General features: G+C 52.3%; 1 protein-coding gene across 2 annotated transcripts in view; it reads left to right on the forward strand.

Moving 5' to 3' along the window:
• Window positions 1-18,929: 18,929 nt before the first annotated feature.
• SIL1 (SIL1 nucleotide exchange factor) overlaps window positions 18,930-20,776 on the forward strand; it is a 100,812-nt gene continuing 98,965 nt past the window's right edge. The window contains exon 1 of one of the 2 annotated variants that reach the window (XM_082063401.1): window positions 18,930-18,954. The gene's annotated coding sequence lies outside the window, so the exon portion shown is untranslated. Of the gene's footprint in view, window positions 18,955-19,917; window positions 20,068-20,776 lie in introns of those variants that run through there. The other variant, XM_082063402.1, reaches the window with a different exon arrangement.

A 20,776-nucleotide genomic window follows, 5' to 3' on the forward strand; every position in this document is an offset into this window, starting at 1 on the left:
ATAACTGTTAATCCAAAACCTGGATTCTTTACTTGATGTGCATATGAAAAAGCCAAATTTAGTGTACCGAGATGAGAGACAGCCTGTCACAGAGTTGCGCAAGTCTGGATATTGGAATAAAGCTAGCATGCTAGAGAGAAAAACAACAGCTACTACACGCAAAATTTTTACGATCACATTCATGCAGCAAGGAACCAAATCACTCATGATCTTCCGAACCATCACAAAATGCACATTTTGAGTCAACGGATTCTCACGATTTAACAGAGTACGACCTTATCATACTATATAGCACAAACCTATCGAAATTGTAACATACTTAAACAGATACCCACAAAGAACACAGGTTAATGAGGAAAGAACCTTGCAGACTTTAACAAGTTTCGCGACTTGTGTGTTATCAGTTAAGTCTCTCAGCTGTCTGAGATGATTTAATGATCTCTTGCAGGGATTCATTTTGTCCCGCTCTGCTGGCCTCAAAAACAACATTAGTTGCAACAAGATTCTATCCTCCGGACACTTTCCCTAATCATTTAACTCATACAGCAGCAAACACTGATTTCAATATTTAACAAGATCTTCCTTCCTTATAATTCCGAGTGCTTTCCCAAGTTTTAAAACACCTCGCAATACTGATCTTTTTAGGAACACAGCTGAAAACAATTATTCCTAACCCCATCTTGCAAGTAAAAACCTTGAGAAGAGGGAGGGAGGGAAGAAGGGAAAGGGGGGGGGGAAAACGCACAGGTCTGCTTGAAAACAGTTAACTCACATTCCTGACAAGCCGCTCGATTTTCAGAGAGGCAATACACAGAAACACACAATATGCACTGTAAAACTCGCAAATAACATGTTGATAGCAAACATTAGCATTCTCTACTGCTAATTGAAACACCAATACTTCCTCAGCTTCCAAGTTTTCAACCTGCTTACTGATGGCCTCTTGAAGATGGTCAATAAATTGCGTGTAAGTCTCATTGGGACCCTGATTACGGTGTTTCAATTAGTGTCTCTGATGATCTATAGCTGTTACCTTTCACAGAGTTCCTTTGCCCAGTTCTCATCCGGTGACTCCCTCTGCTCTTTCGTAGGGGTTAGAGGGTTAAAAAACAGTAAAAGCAAACTGGTAAAATTGGTAAAAGGACTGATAGTACACTCGTTTACGACTTTAGCATTCTCAGCTTTCACAGGGTTTTTGAGTAAGTTGTCCGACTCCAATCCTCTGGACGATGGTACAGGAGGCCACCCGCTCGGCATTTTTCCTCCCCCCGCCCCGGACTGCTGAGCCATCGGGGGCGCCGACAGTACAGCAGGGGATGGAGTAGGGAGGGTATCACAGACACAAGCCGGGTAAACTTCACAGCAACTTTCAAGATACTTATCAGGCTGCAACGCTGCAAAAATTCCAGCAGCAGCAGATCGTTCAGCCTTAAGGTCTTTTAAGGCAGTCCCATGATTTCCATTGCTGACTCTATCCCATTTTTTCTGCTCTATATTGTCCCAAAGTTCAAGCGTAAAAATTAAGGAGGCAGTCACCGTAGGGACCGTAACTTGCACCCATTTTAGGATTAATTTAAGATCTTGTCCTGAAAGAGCTCCTTTTCCCTGCTTATTAAGCAGAGTTTTCATGTGCTCATAAACGTCTCTTTCGGGGGAACTCTCCTGATTCCCCATCTTTCCCGCAGCGGCTCACCTCTCGTTCCAGACGGAGGGATTGATTTGCCGGCCGGCTTGTCCTGCTTCCTTTCAGCAGCTCGTTCCCAAGTTCTGCGGCTGCGGGATGTCGCGGCCGGCCACCTCGCCCTGGGCTGCCACCAGGCAGGCGGTTAATGGACCTGCGATCCTGTCACAGACGATCACGCATCACGTTATCACGTCGGGGTCACCATTTGCCGCGACTAAGAGACGGGGACACGACTTGATGCAAGCAAGATATCCAATTTATTGATCAGAGGCGAGACATTTATATAGTCTAAGGCTTACGTGTTACATACTGATTAGTTACATTTTGCAAAGTTAGTTCGGCTGAGAAGATTTTACAAGCTACATTCTCATCGCTAATAGTTGCTAATTTCATGGTCATAAGATATACAGTTGCTAGCTTCATAATCATAGGATATACTTTGTTGCAAGGAGAAGACACCTGGTTTTCACTGTGAGTCCTTTGTTTCTTGTCCTTGGCTTCATCACGTCGGGTTTTTCCACTACAGGGCATTCCCACTGTTACCAAGGCCTACTCTTACAACAGACTAGCTAACTTATTATATGTATATAAGACTATGTTATAGATCAATTCACATCATATGAATTTAGACAACCCACACAGCCGTGTATCACACTTGTTTTTGCAGCATTACAGCTCTGTGCTGCTGCAGGTCCCTGGAGCGGATGAGCTGTGCCAGCAGAGAGCAGTTCACGTCCTGATTAATCCTGCTAATTTATGGGAGCAAAATCTCTCGCCTGTGATCCCTCCTTTATTCTGTAACTGAGCATTTACTCGACAGGGGGTTAAACTTGGAGCTTGTCGAGTTGCTTTGAGCACAAACCGCGGGGCTGTGTGGGATGTGGGGAGTTCGAGCCAGGCTGTGTCTAGACCAGAGGAGCTCGTCTGCCGCTGGCTGGCCTTTCGCTTTCTGCGAATTTACGTCTCTAATCTGGCTTGAAACAAAGTCCCTCAGTCCCTCCGGTGCCCAGCACTGCAGTTGCAGGAGGAAAGGAGGATGTGTTTGACTTCCACCAAGCTAAGATGAACTTCCTGTATAACCTTTCTAAAATCCCATTTCTGTATTAGCGTAATACTTTTTGAAGTTGCAATAGTGATGCTTATTACTGTGTTTACTGAGTCTTTCTCGCAATACTAAATTTTTAAGCTGGTTAGAAGTTTGCTCTTGCTTGCCTTCCTCATGCTGCTGATTCTCTTAGTTTTTTTTCTGCTATAAGAAACCAGATCAAAGATGCAAGTTTAATAAAGGGGGTGATGGGAGCAGCTGAGGGACCTGGGGGGTTCAGCTGGAGAACAGGAGCTGAGGGGAGACCTTCTGATCTCTGAACTGCCTGAAAGGAGCTTGGAGCCGGGGGGGTCGGGCTCTGCTCCCCAGGAACAAGCGCCAGGAGCAGAGGAAACGGCCTCAAGTTGCGCCAGGGGAGGTTGAGGTTGGATGTGGGAACAATTTCTTCCCCAAAGGGCTGTGGGGCATTGGAACAGGCTGCCCAGGGCAGTGCTGGAGTCACCATCCCTGGAGGGCTGGACAGATGGAGATGAGGTTCTCAGGACATGGGGCAGTGCCAGGGGTGGGTTATGGTTGGACTCGATGATCCTGAGGGGCTTTTCCAACCAGAATGATCCTGGAATTCTATGAACAACAGGCCAAGCAGAGATCTCAGTATCAAAAAACAACGTGATGTTTTCTGACATCAGCTGCTGTTGTCCCAAAGGTGGGATCGTTACCCTGCAGACACCAATTCACACACAGGGTCAAGGATTTGCTTTATTTACAGTTCTGCACAGAAAAGGGTGCTGGGTGGTTTTTCGCAAAGCTGGCACACCAGAAGCAGGCTGGCTTACGTATTTATACATTTCAGCTTTTAACCACTCGTAACATCATGTACATATTTATGCCTACCCAAAGCCTATTGCTCCAAACTTTTGTCGCCTTGATTTAAAAGGTACAGCAAACATAAATTCTTCTACATGTGCTCAGTGAGTAGGGGTCTTCTCCTGGATGTCAAGACATCTGCTGGAGGCTGGGGAAGGTGTAGCTGCATCTCCCAGTGACAAATTTGGTTTCTCCACTGGTTCTCCATGTGTGCATCTCAGCACCGAAGTTGGTGTGGATGCTTTTTGATCTTGCTGAGCTTTCCAGCTTCAATGCAGGAAGAAAAGTACCTGCACTGCTTGGATGTGGCGCTTGGAACCAGATGTCCTTCCATGCTGAGAAGCAAAATTAGCCCTCAGCACCCAAGGAGGGACACAAGTCGGGTTCTTCAGCACGGAAGAAATTGCTTTTGTAGCCAGATAATTGAAGTGGAGAGAAAAATGTTATTAGAATGGATCATTTTCACTCTCTCAAAGCAAGAATAGGGATTTTACTATTAGAGGCACATTTTCTCTTAGCCCCTGACTTGCTAAACTGGGGTGCTTCTGGGCTTTCTGCCCATCTGAACCAGAGCCACACGTTCCGTGTGACACCAGAGGGGACCCTGCAATGCCCGCGTCCCAGCTGCCATCACAAGATGGCATTACAGCCTTAGAAGCTGAGCCAGCTCCGCTGCTGCCTGGCACCTCTCCCAGAGCCGGGGCATCCAACCCCACGGACGCGGTGGACTCACCTGTGTGCTGAGCTCCGCCAGGTCTCAGCCCCGACACTCGCTTTCGATCACGTCCCCGAACGCCAGGGCTGTTTGAGCACACGGAACGAAGCGCCGCGGCCGTCACCACTGCGGCCCCCGAGCCGCCTCACTGCGCTGATTCAAGCCCGTTGCAGTTTTGACAGTTAATGGCACGCAGGGCGCTTTAATCTTGACCTGCAGCACCTCCGGCTCTCCCAGGGCCTCCTCTGCCCCCGGGGAGCCGCTGCTAATCAGAGCGAGCACTGAAGTGGTTGAAGATGTGGCTAAAGGGAGCTAAGGGCAAACCAGGGCTGAAACACACCCGGCTCGTTTTGTAGCAAAGCACTGTCAAACGTAGAACTGTCTTTTGTTTGCCCAAGAGTGATTTGGGAGAGTGATAAGTCTTTCAACAAATCGCAGCTATAAAATAATATCAAGAAGAGAAAAATCACTCTCCTTTACTATGTTTTTTAAAAAAAATGAAGTTTATTTTGAGTTAGGCACATAAAGCCCCAGTGGGGTGTGTTATCTCCTCTGTGCCCCCCATAGTCACAGCTCCACTTGGCCCCTCTGGTGAGGAAACTCCAGACCCACATGCTGCCCCATCACCTCAAGAGAGGGCACCAGCCTTGACCTGGACAGGACTGTTCTATTCTCCTCCAGCCCTCTTTGCCACCACCAGAGCAACTGCTCTGCCCAGACCACCACCACTGCTGGGCAGCCCTGCTTGCTGAGGTTATATAGAGCTCAGATCAGCCCCAAAGGACCAACAGCCCTTAATGGCCCTGACCAGCCTCACCTGACAGCCCCACAGCCATAGGTCAGGAGCCCCATTTAAGCTCAGACCTGAAGCTTTGTGTCTTCTATAAACAATACTGCAGGAGTGCCCAGCTCCTGACTGGACTCTTGGACATCCAGACAAGTGATCATCCCCATGTGCTGGGGAGGCCAAATCTCAAATCCTGGGGTCAGTTTTGGGCCCTTCACTCCAAGAAAGGCCTTGAGGTGCTGGAGCAAGTGGAGAGAAGGGAACGGAGCTGGTGAGGGGCTGGAGCACAAGTGTGATGGAAGCGGCTGAGGGACCTGGGGGGTTCAGCTGGAGAACAGGAGCTGAGGGGAGACCTTCTGAGCTCTGAACTGCCTGAAAGGAGCTTGGAGCCAGGGGGGTCGGGCTCTGCTCCCCAGGAACAAGCGCCAGGAGCAGAGGAAACGGCCTCAAGTTGCGCCAGGGGAGGTTGAGGTTGGATGTGGGGAACAATTTCTTCCCCCAAGGGCTGTGGGGCATTGGAACAGGCTGCCCAGGGCAGTGCTGGAGTCACCATCCCTGGAGGGTTGGACAGACGGACATGAGGTTCTCAGGACACAGTTTAGATGTTGCCTTGGCAGAGTTAATGGTAGGAGTCAATGGCCTTGAATGTCTTTTCCAAGCAAAATGATTATATGATTTTACGTTGTAGCTGTGTCGCTGTCCCTCTTTTCTAGATGGGCTTTGGATCCATGTTGTAGCTGTGCCTCCAGCCCTGTCCTTGGCTCATCTCCTCTTGCTCCTGGGTGGGCTCTGGACCTGGAGCTGCTGGTGGACCTGGTAAACAGCCCCCAGTTGTGCCCAGAGCTGGTGGGACTCTGCTTGCTGGTGAGGATGACAGCTCTGCTGGGGTCATTGTGGCTTCCCCTGGGGAGCTGCAGACCCTCCTGGTCCTTGCTGGGCCCATCACCTTCTTGCAAGAAAGTACAAAACCTGTCAGTCTTCAGGCTGAGCCTCCTCCCCATGGAGCTGCTGGGGGGCTGGAGGGAGGAGGTGGTTTTGCCGTGGTGCTCAGTGGCTGTGTCAGGAGGAGAAGACGCATGGCTGGCTTCACGTGGGGTTTGCTGCTGGTTGCTCCAGGCTTCACCCACCAGTCCCTTCCTGCAAGAAGCATCTGAGACAAGAGGTTCTCCTGCCCCTCTGCTCTGCCCTGGGGAGACCACACCTGGAATATTGTGTCCAGTTGTGGCCCCTCAGTTCCAGCAGGACAGGGAACTGCTGCAGAGAGTCCAGCGCAGCCACCAAGATGCTGCAGGGAGTGGAGCATCTCCCGTGTGAGGAAAGGCTGAGGGAGCTGGGGCTCTGGAGCTGGACAAGAGGAGACTGAGGGGGGACTCATTCCTGGGGATCAAGATGGAAAGGGGGAGTGTCAGGAGGATGGAGCCAGGCTCTTCTGGTGACAACCAGTGACAGGACAAGGGGCAATGGGTGCAAACTGGAGCACAGGAGGTTCCACTGAAAGAGGAGAAGAAACTTGTTGGGGGTGAGGGTGGCAGAGCCTGGCCCAGGCTGCCCAGGGAGGTTGTGGAGTCTCCTTCTGTGCAGACATTCCAACCCGCCTGGACACCTTCCTGTGTAACCTCATCTGGGTGTTCCTGCTCCATGGGGGGATTGCACTGGATGAGCTTTCCAGGGCCCTTCCAACCCCTGACATTCCATGATACTGTGAGACCTGACTGCAGCTCCTTCCCTGCAGGGCCCTGCAGCGTCCCACCAGGGCTTCCTGCTTGTCTGTCCTGATCCATGGGTGGCTCTGCTGTCCCCTGGGGTGACAGCTCTGCCTGGTGCTGGGACAAGATGTGCTGCTGAGCTGTCCCGGGGGCTGGATATGTCCCCTCAAGCAGTGCTATGAAATGCTGGTCAGGCTGTTCACTGCACAGTGTTCTCCCTTGGCCCAGAGCAAAGAGCAATCAAAAAATATAGACACCAAATCAGGCTTTTCTTCCAGGCCTGCCTGGATTCATCTCCCTGCCTTTTGTCGTTTAAAATGTACTTGGGCAGCCCAAGGAGCCTGTGTGGTTCCCTGTGTTTTCCCCTGAAAGTGCTGCAGAGGGATGTCTTTTTCCCTTTGGTGCCTGGCCAAGCCCTGGAGCTCTGCTCCCTTCCCTCCCATCCTGCTCAGCTCCTGGCCACGTCCCTTCCCTGGTGGCCCCTTCCAGCTCCTATTCAACCCCTGTTTTTCTCTCCCACCCAGGAGACATGGCAAACTGCAATCTCTGTTACTCAGTGCCTTTCACCACACAGATCCTGAGCCGCGTCCTCAGCCTGATAAATGGGATCTACTAGTCCTGTGGCGGGGGATCCTCCGGGACACCGGCCACCCCTGGGATCTGCATTGTTGAGCCGTAGGGTCACAGAATCATTTCAGTTGGAAGAGACCCTCAGGATCATGGAGTCCAGCCATAACCCACCCCTAGCACTGCCCCATGTCCTGAGAACCTCATGTCCGTCTGTCCAACCCTCCAGGGCTGGTGACTCCAGCACTGCCCTGGGCAGCCTGTTCCAATGCCCCACAGCCCTTTGGGGAAGAAATTGTTCCCCACATCCAACCTCAACCTCCCCTGGTGCAACTTGAGGCCATTTCCGCTTGTTCCTTGGGAGAAGAGACCAACCCCCTCCGAGCTCCAACCTCCTTTCAGGTAGTTGTAGACAGCGCTAAGTTCTCCCCTCAGCCTCCTTTTACAAGTAGCAAAGTAGCCACCTTGACCCCAAGCATGGGCATCGCAACTTGCTCCTCTCCCCCGGACCCTTATTTTAGGAATTTACATACTCGGGGAGACAAACCAAAGCAGATCGTGGTCCTTTCAGTGCTCCACCAGGTCCCTTTTCAGCGGGGAAGCAGTGGGACGAGTGACCAGGGCTCACAACGCGGAGGTGGCTTGTGCGGCACTGACTTGAGCACGAGTGGGCTGTTCAGGGTCTCTAGTTACTCTCAATCATACTTTGCTAATTAACATAATAGCTGTGTGAGGTCTTGTAAAGCCGGACCGGAGCCCCCCGGGGCTTTAGCGGGTGGTGTGAGCGCAGGCCCTGTGTCCTGGGCTGGGTCGGTGGCTGCAGGGGGGTGGACACACGGAGGAAAGCACCAGCCCAGCAGTGTAGAGCACAGCTGGCTAGAAACAGCCAATTCCATTAAAAAAAGTCATTTTTAATTAGGACAGAAACCCCCAGATAGGGTTTTTTAAAGAGAAAGCCTAAAAATATCATTTTTTCTTTGATTTGAAAACTATTTTTGCTCTTCAGACTGTAAGATAAAACACAACAAAAATATATCCCTTCCCATCCTGAAAATGCTGAAATGAGCTGTTTCAAAATTTTCAACATTTACCCCCTTTTGTAAAATCCCAAATTTAGCTGAAATGTCTCTTTTTATTTTTTTTAATTTAAACTCTTGATTACGTTTTTTTTTTCCCAACAGCTTTAATTGGAATGAACAATGACGGCTGATTCTTAGCAGGGTGATGAACAGCTGGACTGAATCCACCCCCAGCTCCCTCTGCTCTGGGGCTCCCAGCCCAGCTCCAGCACCCGCAGTTTAGCCCTCTGCAACATTTTAGCCTTGCCTAGTCGCTGGAATTTATTTTGCTTGCTTTGTTCCCCTCAGAGGATTAGGTTTTACCAGTGCAGCATCTCTAACAGTCAGGGAACTTCACAGTGAGTTGAGAGCACATCGATTTCTCAACGAAGAAGCCGCATACTAATGTTTCCTCTTTTCCTCCCGTGAGAAAAGCAGGTAAGAACTTCAGGAAGGCGGCTGGGCTTGTAGATGTTATAGAATAGATATTATTCTACGCTGCTTTAGTGTCTTCACAGCACCAGACTAAGTCAAGCTCAACAGGGTCTTTCTGCACTGATTCCACTGAGCCTGTAGTGACAGTGGGAATCTCGTTCATCATTCTCGCACGTCGCTAATTAGATGATGAGGTGTTTGGCTGTTTATTGAATTATATGTATTCCTTTTCCAGGTGAAGTAAATGCAGCCCATCCTCCCAGGTAAAGGCTGGTAATTATTGTATTTTAGCTGGTAAAACAACATGTCCTGACTCCGAGTCCCTTGTTGTCTCTGTGTGCTATCGATACCGCAGGATCATGGAGCACCCGGCGTGGGAGGAGGGACAGATAGATAGAAAGAATCAATTTATTTGCAATTCTTTAGTCACACAATTACAATTCATTATTCCTTAAGATCCTCAAATAGTCCATGCTTGACTAGCAAATATAGGTACAATATCAACCGAAGTAAATAATGCCTGATTCAATAGCCGGTGAACAACTTCTTCCTGTTGGGAACTGGAGAGTCCCAGTTCATTTAGCAACTCATAATTGCCCTGATCCCACCTAATGGGAATCCCATAAATTTCATAATGGTGGCATTTGTCAGTTCTTGAACTTGGCCTTGAACGCGTTGATATTTCTGCAATTTCTGTGCTGCTTTGCCTGCTGGAGATGCTGGTTTGCTCTGTGATGTCCATCCGAGGGCCTCATCTCCTTTCACAAACACGAGGTCCAGTTTATATAGGTCATTTTGCTCATCTTTCAGCAGCTTTTTGGTTCTGGGTTCGTCCACCAACCGTTCACAGAGCTGGGTTTGTCTCTTAATCCCCATGTCTTGTACCACAGGGCGGTATCTGATGACGTGAGCAAGTCTCATCCTCTGCCTGACGATGCTGACACATTTTAACTGGAGTCCCGTGTCTGCCCCTTGCCAAAAATTCTCTTGTGGTGTAGGCATTAGCTCTCAGATGTAATGCTGTGATGAGCTTTCTGTGGGGAACGCCACACTTGTTACAGATTTTATCCTTCTCAAAGCTGGAAATCTCACAGCCCTGAGGTGACACCTTGGTCCGATTCACAAATTCTTGCTTTTGCCAGTTATGAGTTCTTGGAACTTATCAGCCAGTTTATCACCCAGTTTCCCCAAACGCTTCTCCCGACCGAGTCGTGGGCAGACCCGTCTCTGCCCGCATGGCTGATCGATACACAGGAGAGGGGCTGGAAATGCTGCTCTGTTTCCATACTCATCTTCGCAGTTCAGATGCATGAGGAATCTGACGGAAAGCTGAGGAAATGCAACAGCGTTGGCAAGCGGCAGCGCAGCTGCGGGACTGGCAGCCTCGAGGGTTTGCAGCGGTAACAGGGTTCTCAGCTGCTGCTCCGTAACATCTGCATTTCCCACGTAAGGAACGTTTAACGACGAACGGTTGTTTTTACATAACCGAGGAGCTGGCACCTGAGCCCAACGGGGGGAAGGACGGAGAGACATCGGACTGTGGATCCTTAATGTAAAACACAGTCTCTTCCCGGAATATATACTGACACCTGTATACATACTGACACCTGTATTTACAAATTAATTTAGAGGGAAGTGTAGCCAAAGTACCAGGAATCCATATCTTAAATAGATTGATAAGGGGAAGGGCATTGTATGCGTCGGGTGGTCTGTAAACCCTGCAGTACCAACCAATGGGGAACATGGGAGGGAAACTGCGGCTGGGATTTTGGGGGCTTTTTGCCCTATTATGTGTGCCGACATTTAGGTACAACACCTGGTGTTGCAATATTGTTATTAAAAAAATTGCTTTGCTGAGAGATCCCACCTGAGCCTGTTATGTTTGCAAAATAATTGTTTCCTGCACCCAGCTGTGCTGCGGGGATGGACAGGGCAGAGGGTCCTTGTTCTGGAGCTCCCTGTGCTCCCTGCCGCAGATGTGCCCAGCTGTTTTCCCAAACACCGCAGCCTGGTCGTTACGGGGGTACCGAGCTGAGACCCCCAAAAATCCCTGTGTTTGGTCTCTTTGGTGTTTTACGGGGCTGTTTTCTCCCTGGGTGCTGGTAGGCACAGTGAGCAGCAGCAGAACGTGGGTGCTGCCGAGCAGTGAGTATCTCCAGGTAAGGTGCATGGGGCTCGCTCGCACTGCAGTGCGAAGGAGTTGCGAAGCCTTTGCTGACAACTTCAGAGCATCCAGCGCCGGGTGTTGTGATGGATGGTGATTTAAAGCCCATTTTTGCAGGGAGTAACAGCTCATAACCGTCCCCTCTCCTTCAAGTGTGTGACATCGCTGAGATTTACTGTCTCCTTGTTTCCGCCTTATGTGTTTTATTAATTGTCCCTGTGCCTGTGGAACGGTGCGTGCTGTGCTGTGTGAGTGCCTGGAAAAGCTCCCGCTGAGGTCACTAGAGGTGACTGATTCTGGAAAGGATCCCTGGGACGCTGCTGCCCACGGGTCACAGCCGAGCTGCTGGCATTAAAAACTCCGTGTTCCCTTCACACCCGTTATGTACCCACCAGGTCTCTCTGCTCTTGTTATGGGCTTTATTCCCTTCCCTTCCCTTCCCTTCCCTTCCCTTCCCTTCCCTTCCCTTCCCTTCCCTTCCCTTCCCTTCCCTTCCCTTCCCTTCCCTTCCCTTCCCTTCCCTTCCCTTCCCTTCCCTTCCCTTCCCTTCCCTTCCCTTCCCTTCCCTTCCCTTCCCTTCCCTTCCCTTCCCTTCCCTTCCCTTCCCTTCCCTTCTTCATCTTCTTTCTCTCTTCTTCTAAATAATTTGTGCGTGCCTTCATAGGAAAGCACGTTTAAATTGATCACCGTTGCCACATTATCTAATTTAATCCAAACCTGATATCCAACAGGAGCAGGGGAAGCCCGGTGGGCAGCCTGTGTGCGGCAAACCACGTGGCTGTGATGAAGGGTGTTGTTAATAACCCGTAATGAAATGCTGGCGTCATGTGGCATTGCCGGGCTCTGGAAATGAGGCAGATCCACCCTCGCTGCCCCGGCTGGAGCTGCCGGGATCCCAGGAGAGTCGAGCTGTGTGGTGGGGGTGTTGGAGAGGGAGAAGAGCCTTGGGAGATGGAGAAGAACCCGCTGGGATTCTGAACCTCGCGCCTCACCCCGGCCCCGTGGGCAGAGCATCCCATGAGCGGGAATAGCCCCTTGGCTCATCACATCCCATTTACTGCTCCGGAGCCTCTAACAATTGATGATAAAAGCCCTCGGATTAGTAATTTTTAATTCTTCTTGATGGTGAATGCACTAGTATTTGGGCCGGTGGTGATGAGAGGCTGCGGGCAGGACCCATCTGATCCTTGTGGCAATTTGCAGAGGCTGATGCTGATGTGACAGAGCTGGTCCTGCGAAAGCCCCTGTGTCCCAGCACATAAAATGAGTGAGAAAAAGCATTTTTCAAAGCAAGTGGGGCAACCCTTTGGGGATGAACCCACCCCATTTGTGGCAGCTGCAGACACCCCATGAGCTCTGGACCTGTCAACAGGGCAGCTGGTGGTTCTTTAGCACCTTTTGTCCCCCAGTGTCCCTGTCCTCACCTGCACACCTCGGTCAGTGTGACTGTCACATCCCCTAATGGTCACCTCCCCCTTGGAGGGGTCTGGGAGCAGCGGGACTGTGATCGGAGCCTCCCCTGACACCAGGGACCGGCTGAGGAGACTTCCCAGGACGGAGCCCTCACCTGCTCCTTGGGGAGGGATTTCTGCTGGATTTATCCGTGAGTGAGCCCGTGTCCCCCCGGGCAGGCGATTATTTCTGCCGGGTCCCCCCGAGTGACAGAGCCCTCTTCATGTGAGTGAATGCGGCTGGGGATCATCATCCTGGTGTGCTGGTGCGGTGAGAATATCCCCAACTGGGACATCCAACCTGTGGGTTATTAAATGTTGCCAGAGTGCTGACTGATTTTGAATAAACTCTATTTGTATTTTTCTGCTGAACAGTTCTGGTCAGAACAAAGTCTGTGTTGAGCTCATCGCCTGCCCAAACTGATTTCTGGGGTGCCCCTGGGACAGCATCTCAAGCCTGCGGTTCACTTATCTCCTCTCTGGATGCACACACGCTGCAAAACTCACCTGCTCTGAACTCAGCCTGGGTCGCGACTCACTCGTTGGTTGTGAAGACGCGTTTCACCGTCTCCGTATGGAAAGCGGCTGCCGGCAGCTCCATGGCCGGGGCAGGCTGGGCGGGGATGCGGCACGGCGGTGGAGCTGCAGCTTGTTAACCTGTTGCACATGCTGGAGCCTGGATTTCATAGAACCTTTTGGAGCTACAGCACGACACAAAAGGTTGAGAGGAAGGAAAGACAGCAGGGGAAAATCCTGGTAGGACTGTCTTCCCAGGGACTGGCCGGACACAAACCCATCTATTTTGGGGCACACGTGGAGGGCAAAACCCAGCGCTGCCGCCTGGAAACTCACCCTGAGGAGCACCCAACAGCCTGTGGGGTTTGCTTGGTCTCTGGGAGAACAACACCTCGCAGGTGACGCGGTCCTGGTGTCCTGCCAGGGGAAAAGGGCAATCAGACCCTCCTGGTGACAGGGGAGAGCCCAGTGTGGGGGAACGGGAAGGTGCTGGTGCCTGTGGGTGCCTGCGCCTCAGTCTGCATTGAACAGCATCTCACAGAATCCCAGAATGTCAGGGGTTGAAGGGACCTGGAAAGCTCATCCAGTGCAATCCCCCCATGGAGCAGGAACACCCAGATGAGGTTACACAGGAAGGTGTCCAGGCGGGTTGGAATGTCTGCACAGAAGGAGACTCCACAACCCCCTGGGCAGCCTGGGCCAGGCTCTGACACCCTCACTGGGAACAAGTTTCTTCTCATGTTTAAGTGGAACCTCCTGTGTTCCAGTTTGCACCCATTGCCCCTTGTCCTGTCACTGGTTGTCACCAGAAGAGCCTGGCTCCATCCTCCTGACACTCCCCCTTTCCATATTGACCCCCAGGAATGAGTCCCCCCTCAGTCTCCTCTTGTCCAGCTCCAGAGCCCCAGCTCCCTCAGCCTTTCCTCACACGGGAGATGCTCCACTCCCTGCAGCATCTTGGTGGCTGCGCTGGACTCTCTCCAGCAGTTCCCTGTCCTGCTGGAACTGAGGGGCCACAACTGGACACAATATTCCAGGTGTGGTCTCCCCAGGGCAGAGCAGAGGGGCAGGAGAACCTCTCTCTTGACCTGCCTTCCCTCTGGGCTGTCCCCCAAACCAAACTTCTTGCAGGTACTTTAGCGTGAAAAAAACAGCAAAAATTAACAGTTAAGTGGGAAGGGGCAGCACCGTGAGGCTTCACAGCAATGGCACCTTGGTATTTGGTTTTGCTTTTGGACTTAAACTCAATGTCCCATCGTGTGCATGGGGGTATTTGGCACCAGCCGGGTAATTCCCTTTCTGCCCAAATCCGGGACACGTTGCCGCGGCTGAGCTGCTGGAGAAGCCGTGCAGGCCTGAGGAGAGGAGACAGCTCACAAACTAACCCACATGCCTTTTCCTAAGGAAAATCTGAATTTCTGATGGCCTAAGAGTCACCCTGTGGCCCCCAGCTCCATCCCTACAGTGACTGCAGCATCTCTCCTCCAGCCCCGAATCCCACCCTGCACTCAAAGCCAAGCCACTTGGAGCAAAGCTTGCCCTTAAAATGAGGTATTTAAGCACAAGGAATAAATAAACCTCATTAAGTGCAAATTCACCTGTTGCTGCTGCTGTCCGGGGATCAGCAGCTCCATGTTTGTTAGCGCTCTGGGCTACGAATGATGCCCAGAAGGGGCTGGAAACAAAGACAAGTGGAGTCTGATGGATTCACGCTGCCTCCCACCAAAGCAGCCTGTGATCCATCAATTACCTATCTGCTTAGGCCTTTTCTCCTTCCTTTTACAGTCTAAATAGCACATTTTATAGTCGCTGCTAAGTGATGTGATCAACATCAATTACCTACTAAAAGAGAATCAAGTCTTGATTTAAAATTAAGTGCTGCATTTTGCCATGTTCTTTATATGTAGCCAACAGAATAATTGCAGTGACATAAAAACTAATTACACAACTCCACAATTAGGCGTCCCTCCTAGTGCTGTGATTGTCTTTAAGTACATTGATGAAAAATTACTCCTAGCCCTACATTACTCTCACACCCATCTTCTCCAATACCTTTGAAAAGAAAACTCCACCCCACCAGATCAAACAGGAGCACTCAAAATGCAAAATCTTCATGCGGAACGTGTTTTTTATTCTCTTTGATGTGCGAGCGGTGTCAGACGGCGGGATTAGGCTGGTGTTGCTTTGGGATGGACCAAGCGCTCAGCAGGGCTTCGCAAGCCGCCTGGGGCTCTCACGGGCTCTGAGGTGGGGAGAAGCTCCACTGCCCTGGCCCGTGTTTGGTTCTTGGGGTGCAAGCCCCGGGGGTGCAGCCCTGCCCCGCTGCCAGCCTGGGGCTTGGCTGCTGGAGGGGTTTTCTTGCTCTTTCTGCTGTGCCTGAAAGACAAGGCTCACCGTGCCCTCGGAGGGACGGCGGAGCATCCCCTTGGTGCCGTTTCACTGGGCAGAAACAAAGGGAAGGACTGGGTCTGTAGGGAGCCATTGAAGGAGGAAAGTTGCTTTTACAACTGGGGACCTGACCCCAGTGGGGAAGGACTGAGAGACATCTGACTGTGAATCTTGAATGTGGAACAAAGCCTCTTTGAACTAAGCCCCAAATGCAAAATGATTACCGTATTTGAAAAGTTAAGCTAGGGAGAAAGGTAGCTAGAGAGCCAGGAATCCATATTTTTAGATAAATCGATAAGGGGAGGGAGGAGTTAGAATTAGAAGAATGAGATGGGTAAACTGAGGCAGGCATCGGGTGGTCTGTAAACCCTGCAGTACCAGCTAGTGGGGAGCAGGTGAGGGAATTTGCGGCTGAGATTGGGGGGGGAAGTAGCCAAGGGCTTCCTGCCCTGTTTTGTGTGCTTACCATTAGGTAGAACACCCCTTTTTGCAAAATCGTTAGTAAAATATGCTTTGCTGACAGATCCTGCCTGAGCCTGTTCCGTTGGCGAGGTGATGGTTCCCTGCAGATCCAGCTCGCCTGCCCCGCTGCAGGAACCTCGGCAGGTTTGGGCAGAGCCGGGTGGCTGAGCCCGAACTGAGCTGGGGGCAGTGGCAGCGCTGCCTTGTGTCCAGGGCCAGGAGCTCCATCTTGCCAGACATCACGTAGCTGCCCAAAAAATCACGGTGTTAAACACCAATAAATCTGTGGAGCGCTCGTGATGGGCTTTGCTTCTGGGTCTTGGTATTGAGGTGCTTATGCTGAACCTGAAAAGACTGAAAACACTCTGTTTACTGGAAATTAAAGCTGGGATTTGCTTACAGTCTCTCTCCTGTCTCCAGGATCTTTGCGGGTGCTGGCTCGGTGCATGGGTGAGGGGATGCCAGCCCTGGGGTCAGGGCAGGCGCACGGCATCCCACCGGTCACCTCACACCGTGCCGTCAGCTCTTCCTTGCTGTCACCGAGCATCCTTCACTGGCTCATTCAACACCGTGGGTTTAATTTTGGGGCTGGCGGGGGTTATTTTGGCCGCTGCCCGGCACACAGTGCAGACCTGGCGGGGAGGAGGGCTGCTCGGCCCATGGCTGTGGCTTGCTGTCATTTCCGCAGTGCCACCACTCGGTCACCGGCCAGGGCAATGGTGAGAAATGCTTTGGCAGCTGGTTTTAATCAGCATGGCGCTGCAAGCTAACGAGGCAGAGGGGACTCGGTACCTGTGCCCTGTGCTCTCATTTTCTCACCTCTCCCTCAGCACTGTCTGCGGACACTGGGTGACAGAGCTGTGAATTAACACCCGTGTGTTTACCTGAAACTTCACTACCTCCCCCAAAACGTGTGAAAAACAAGGGGGTGCTGAAGCAGCCCGTGGCAGGGAAGGGTTGTGAGGCCAACAGCATCTCATGAACCTTGCGAATACGGATATTGGAACAATTTCTTCCCCCAAGGGCTGTGGGGCATTGGAACAGGCTGCCCAGGGCAGTGCTGGAGTCACCATCCCTGGAGGGCTGGACAGACGGACATGAGGTTCTCAGGACATGGGGCAGTGCCAGGGGTGGGTTATGGTTGGACTCGATGATCCTGAGGGGCTTTTCCAACCAAAATGATTCTGTGATTCTATGACCCCCGTGGTTCCTCAATAGCCACAGTGATGACACACAAAAAGCGAAGGTCCTGGTGCTTGGAGTCTGTGGCATAAGGCCACCCTGAAAGAAAGCAGATGTTGTTCGGGAAAGCTGCTGATCTTATCCTTTTTCCCTAAAACCAACATCGGAAGGCAAAACCAGCAGTCGGTCAGTGGCTTCCGCAGGGTGACTGGATTTGCGCTGCCTCGGCGGGGCTGGTGTCGGTGGGAACAGCAGGATGTGCAGTCCAGCTAAAGGGCCTTGGACAGGTTATAGAGAAGCATGAGTGTAAGGAGTGATAGCCCGGGCCAGTGAGAACGGTATCTCGGGCCAGAAAACCGCCCCTGTATGTATGATGTGTGAATGTTGGGCTTGGGCGTGTGAATGAGTGGGTTGAACACCACCCACAAGATACGCATGGGAACGTGACTGCAAACAGTCACAACATGAGTGTGGTGCGTTTGGTGGAGGAAACAATTATTTTGAAAATATAATAGGCCCAGGCAAGATCTCTCAGCAAAGCATATTTTAATAACGATTTTGCAAGACGGGGTGTTCTACCTAAAGGTCGGCACATATAACAGGGTAAAAAGCCCCTGCTTATATCCCCCCAAAATCCCGGCCACAGTTTCCCTCCTGTTCCCCGTTGGTTGGTACTGCAGGGTTTACAGACCACCTGACGCATACAATGCCCTTCCCCTTATCAATATGGATTCCTGGTACTTTGGCTACACTTCCTCCTAAATTAACTTGTAAATACAGGTATATACAGGTGTCAGTATATATTCCAGGAAGAGACTGTTTTACATTAAGGATCCATAGTCTGATGTCTCTCCGTCCTTCCCCCTGCTGGGCTCAGGCGCCAGGTCCTCAGTGATGTAAAAACAACCGTTCTTCGTTAAACGTTCCTTACATCTGGGATAACATTTTTTGAAAAAAACACCCTAACCTCTTGGTTCAGGCCCATATCTGTAAACCTGTAAATTGAGAGCTGTTAATAAAGGTGAGCCCAGCCTGGCTCAGCTCTCGCTGCTGACAAGAACCCTGTGCCTGTGCGTCCGTGTGAATTGTTCCGCAGTGTCCGCTGTGCAAGACGGGCTGTTTGTGTGACCATGAGCCAGCACTGGGCCCTTGTGGCCAGGAAGCCAATGGTACCCGGGGTGGGTTAGAAGGGGGTGGTCAGTGGGTCAGAGAGGTTCTCCTGCCCCTCTGCTCTGCCCTGGGGAGACCACACCTGGAATATTGTGTCCAGTTGTGGCCCCTCAGCTCCAGCAGGACAGGGAACTGCTGCAGAGAGTCCAGCGCAGCCACCAAGATGCTGCAGGGAGTGGAGCATCTCCCGTGTGAGGAAAGGCTGAGGGAGCTGGGGCTCTGGAGCTGGACAAGAGGACACTGAGGGGGGACTCATTCCTGGGGATCAATATGGAAAGGGGGAGTGTCAGGAGGATGGAGCCAGGCTCTTCTGGTGACAACCAGGGACAGGACAAGGGGCAATGGGTGCAAACTGGAACACAGGAGGTTCCACTTAAATGTGAGAAGCAACTTGTTGGGGGTGAGGGTGTCAGAGCCTGGCCCAGGCTGCCCAGGGGGGTTGTGGAGTCTCCTTCTGTGCAGACATTCCAACCCCCTGGACACCTTCCTGTGTAACCTCATCTGGGTGTTCCTGCTCCATGGGGGGATTGCACTGGATGAGCTTTCCAGGGCCCTTCCAACCCCTCACATTGTGACTCATTTGCGCACAGCGGGGGCGGCTCTGGGACACCCGCCCACTCCCGGCTGCTCCGCTCGGGAACCCGGCGGCCCGGTCCGGACAGGATGGGCCGCGCTGGGCCGGGCGGGGCGGAGCTGCCCACCGGGCAGCGGGGCGGGGAGAGCGCGGGGCGGAGCCGCGTGTGCGCGGTGCGGAGCGGTGAGTGGGGACGCGCCGGGGCCGCCGGAGTTGGGCCCGGTCGGGGCCGCCGGGGCTGGGGCCGCACGGGCCCGGCGGGGCTGCGTGTCCTGCGGGGCCCTCGGTGAGGCGACCCCGCGTGAGGCCTCGGCGGGCCCGGCCGGGCCTGCCCCGGCTGTGAGGGCGCTGGGCCCGCGGCTGCTCTGGGGCGGGATAGCGGCGGTTGTGCGGCTCCGGAGGCCCGGGCTGCCTCGGCACGGCAGCTGCTGCGTGCTGGAAGTGACCGAAAGTGAAGGCCCTGGGGTGGCACCTGCGTGCAGAGCGTGGGGCGGGGAGCCCGGGCAGGAGCCCCTGCACGGGAGGGTTTAGACACAAACTCAACAACCCCAGGTTCCAGCATAAGTTGGGAACGACCTGTTAGAGAGCAGTGTAGGGGAAAGGGACCTGGGGGTCCTGGGGACAGCAGGTGACCATGAGCCAGCACTGGGCCCTTGTGGCCAGGAAGCCAATGGTACCTGGGGTGGGTTAGAAGGGGGTGGTCAGTAGGTCAGAGAGGTTCTCCTGCCCCTCTGCTCTGCCCTGGGGAGACCACACCTGGAATATTGTGTCCAGTTGTGGCCCCTCAGTTCCAGCAGGACAGGGAACTGCTGGAGAGAGTCCAGCGCAGCCACCAAGATGCTGCAGGGAGTGGAGCATCTCCCGTGTGAGGAAAGGCTGAGGGAGCTGGGGCTCTGGAGCTGGACAAGAGGACACTGAGGGGGGACTCATTCCTGGGGATCAATATGGAAAGGGGCAGTGTCAGGAGGATGGAGCCAGGCTCTTCTGGTGACAACCAGTGACAGGACAAGGGGCAATGGGTGCAAACTGGAACACAGGAGGTTCCACTTTAATCTGAGAAGAAACTTGTTCCCAGTGAGGGTGGCAGAGCCTGGCCCAGGCTGCCCAGGGGGTTGTGGAGTCTCCTTCTGTGCAGACATTCCAACCCGCCTGGACACCTTCCTGTGTAACCTCATCTGGGTGTTCCTGCTCCATGGGGGGATTGACCTGGATGAGCTTTCCAGGGCCCTTCCAACCGCTGACATTCTGGGATTCTGTGGAAAACAAGAACAGTTTGGATTCAGCCCTGAGCAGGAGGTGGGTTGGGGACCTCAGTCCCCACTTGCACCGGGGGGTGGTGCAGTAGAAGTGTCCTGGTGCCGCTGGTGTAGCTCTGGGCCATTAAAATGGATTTTTTCTTCAGGGTAGGCACTCAGTAACGTGAGGCCTGAATTTTAAAACTCTTTAATTGTTTTGGTACAAACTTGCATATGGCTCTCCTGCCAGCGAACTAGTGAAATTACATGTTTCACAAAACCAGAGGGTGAAAACTGAGAAAGGGGGATTCTGCACATAAACACTATTTGGAATATTGCCTTAAAATGTTTAACTCCAGTGGTTGACTAACACTTGCATTAGAAGTAATCTTTGACAAATAATCAACACCACCCGCCTCTCAAGATGGCCGGGGTTTACACTTACGAGTTCTGTAGCTGTGTTTTCTTAGGGGCGCGTTATTTATTTAACAGCGTTTTGCTGATAGAACTAACCTAGTACGCATATGGCTTAGAGGCGGAAAGTCTGCCTTTGCCGATGTGTTTAATTTGCTCACCAAAGGGGTTTAATCCGTACCAGTGCTGCTGTTGGTTTCTGTTTGCGGGAGGAGGCTCCTCCAGCCCCGATAGGAAACATTCCAAGTGCAGATAAGTCCCTGCAGCGTTAGAAGCTGATGACACCGTGTTGTTTACTGACCGCGCTGCCGTAGTGTTTCTGCTCTGTGATCCTCTTGCATTCACCGGTGCCCTGG

The sequence above is a fragment of the Streptopelia decaocto genome, assembly GCF_964273445.1.
Source record: "Streptopelia decaocto genome assembly, chromosome: 12".
NCBI classification, from domain to species: domain Eukaryota; kingdom Metazoa; phylum Chordata; class Aves; order Columbiformes; family Columbidae; genus Streptopelia; species Streptopelia decaocto.